Raw genomic sequence first — 2996 nt, forward strand, 5'->3', positions numbered from 1 at the left:
AAAAGCCCTCAATCTGGGTGGCAAATCGACCCGACCCGACACATATCGCTTTCATATTTTTTTCATTTTCTTAATTTTTTGGTCATCATCAGCTCTTGTGAACAAAATATCTACCCACCTCTAGAAGCCCCCTTCACCTATTTCCACCCCACATTATGTTGTATACATGACAGGTGAAAGGACCTCGTATTTGTTTTCAGGCGACGAGTCAGGCGATCAACCCGACCTGACCCGATGTCATTTGCAATGGGCCCCCTGCATTAAGGAGGGTTAAGTTAAGCCACAGCACTAGTCTAGCCGCCAACTAAAAAGTAGAGCAAAGTAAAAAAAAAAAATAATGATAAAATATATCGTGTTAGACATAGTATAAACCTCTCTCGCTCACTCGTTTACTGGTACTCATGTTTTTGCCAATGAGACACAGGTTATTATTTTATTTTCTTAATGGTATTTTGAAGAGCAATTTGCTTTTCTTTCTTTTGTTTCGTTTTGTTTAGTTTTGCTTTTGTTTTGTTTTTGCTTTTGTTTTTTGTTTTGGTTCCACTTCCTTTGTTGTTTGTTCAGTAACTCTTGGAATTGATGCAAACTGAACCTAACCTCTAGTAGTTACATCCTACAACAGATGCCAAAGACAGCTGGGCTAAAAGAATTGGACACGAACTTTTGAAGATGCATTTAAAACACAGCTAAAGGCTTAGTGCACATCCTCGTCTGCGGTGTAACGGTTACGCCTTTGCAGCAGCACACAGAAGACATGAGTTCATTTCCCATACTATGAGAAAATTTTCTTGTATTTTGTTGTTGTGGTTGTTTTTTGTTTTTAGAGGGTGTTTGATAATTCTTTTTTTTTTATTTTACTGTATTTTTTAAATTTTTTTTTTGGGGGGGGGGGATTGGTATATGCTAAAGACAACTAATATTCCTCTTTCCCCGTGTTTGCCATAACAGACAGGACCCAAGAAGCCTGTCGCTCAGTTGACCAAACTGTTTTGATCATTAAGTTAAGTATATATACTGTAACAATTAGGTTTCCACGCACGCCTAGTCCAAGTGAGAACGATCTAAAGCAAGAGACAAAGGGAGAACAATCTAAAGTAAGACACAAAAGTATCAACCGGCAGTAAAGACTGCGCTCTGTCGGACTGTTGGCGTCTGAAATCCGAGGATAATTTTATAATGAAGCTTCAAATGAAAGGACTGACTTATTTTTTTTTAGCTATTGAGTCTTTTCATCTTAAATCTTTATGTCATCGTACTCGTCGGGGATGTACATTTTGTAATTAAATAAGGGATAGGTTCGATTCATTTATTTTAGAAATCAAGGTCCAAAAAAAAAAAATCAAATCTTATCTTCAAAATCTGATATCTTATATATTATTATGCTCACATTACGTTGGAATTTAGTCTTTGATAAATAAACAAGCAAAGAACCCAGGTTTTCCACAAATTAACTCAATATAAACCAGTGGTAAGATTAAAAAGTACACTTTAAAAATAATGTAATATGTTTCCTAATATAGGACAATAGGTCAATATTGTCATGAATAGACTAACGTGATTCTAGTTCGAATCTATAACCACAGTTTGGATAAACATCAGCACAATTTTTAATCGAATGGGACAAATCTACACGCATAAATTAATTTGAACCTATAATTATGTAAGGGAAAATAGGAAAATGACTTCTCTGACATAAACAATAAAGGGAAAAAATCATTTTAGAAGCTGTATCGCAGGTAAGCTGAAATACTAATTTGAAGACAATAGAAGATATTAAATTAAGCACAGTTATACAGTGAGCTGTTTTGAATTAACTGAGGAAAAATTCCATCGCCTCTTAAAACGGACACAATAACTGCGCTATGTGGATTAATTCGGTAAGTTATGCCCGAAATCCTTAACCGACACAGTCCAGTGCGCCTGACCGGATTATCGTAAACGGCGTTTCACTCGGGGCTCTACAGTTCTTTCATTATTAAATGATCAAAAGTTTTTTGCGCGCCGAGGAGTAGAGGGGCTCTTTCAAGATACCGAAAACCAATCAAAACGATCGCTTCTTAGTGACGTCACAAAAGCCATGAGAGCTGTCGACCAATCGCGTGAGGTTGCAGTCAGAGCCCGCACAGTAGGCGAATGGGCAATCGTTGTGTTGTGGTTTTCTCACACCGTCCTTCGTACTGAACGACCTCACGCAGGCTGCAATGTTGAAATAGAGAAACAAGAGTGTGGGAATAAATTCAGCGTGAACGCTCCGGTTATCTTCTTTTCGTTTGATTAATTTCTTGACTTACGATGTAACTTCAAAGGTTCTTAGTTACTTGCGGAACCTCTAATTTTCCCTCTTCGTTGACACCGCTCCCAAAGGCTTCTGCAACAGCGAGTACACACACGCAGTAGTAAGGAACATCAATCTAGATTCCTTGCGATCTCCGCGGATTAAAACTTTTCAAGTACTGGAGGCAGAGGACAAGGCAAACATTTTCTAAGTGTAGTAAGGAATTCAAACTTTGCTTTTTTCTGTGGATTAGATTTTCCTCCGTCTGAATTAAGTGTATTTGACTCTTGCGCGCTTGATTTATCCCACTGTGATTCTTTGGAAAAAAGCTGCCATCCCTGAAATTGCTGCGATCGTTGCAAATCTTTTTGAGACTACACCAGGTAAGCCATGTTTATGTTGATAGGCAGATACCAGATATCAAAATGTCGAAACGAAATAGCTACCTTCGGAAAAGGTTGTGCAAACACTGTCTACTTGAAATTGAGCTTTTAAATAGGTGGAACTTTCTTTTTTTCGTCTTAAAACTTTATTTAGTTCTCCTGAATGGTATTGTGAAATAATCTGAAAGAAAAGACCTTCAGGTATTGAGAGAAAAATATACTTAAAGCTCTCATGGGTTTAATATTTGAGAAGACAGGGATAGATAGAAAGATAGATAGATAGATAGATAGATAGATAGATAGATAGATAGATAGATAGATAGATAGATAGATAGATA

At 37.1% G+C, this 2996-nt stretch overlaps 1 protein-coding gene across 1 annotated transcript in view; it reads left to right on the forward strand.

Annotated features, from left to right (window-relative positions):
• Positions 1–1772: 1772 nt before the first annotated feature.
• Positions 1773–2996, forward strand: part of LOC101864447 — a gene marked incomplete in the record, with an annotated part of 31943 nt that continues 30719 nt past the window's right edge. The window contains 1 exon segment of the mRNA XM_005094698.3: positions 1773–2658.

Source organism: Aplysia californica, unplaced genomic scaffold, assembly GCF_000002075.1.
Source record: "Aplysia californica isolate F4 #8 unplaced genomic scaffold, AplCal3.0 scaffold00088, whole genome shotgun sequence".
In the NCBI taxonomy this organism is placed as follows: Eukaryota; Metazoa; Mollusca; class Gastropoda; order Aplysiida; family Aplysiidae; genus Aplysia; species Aplysia californica.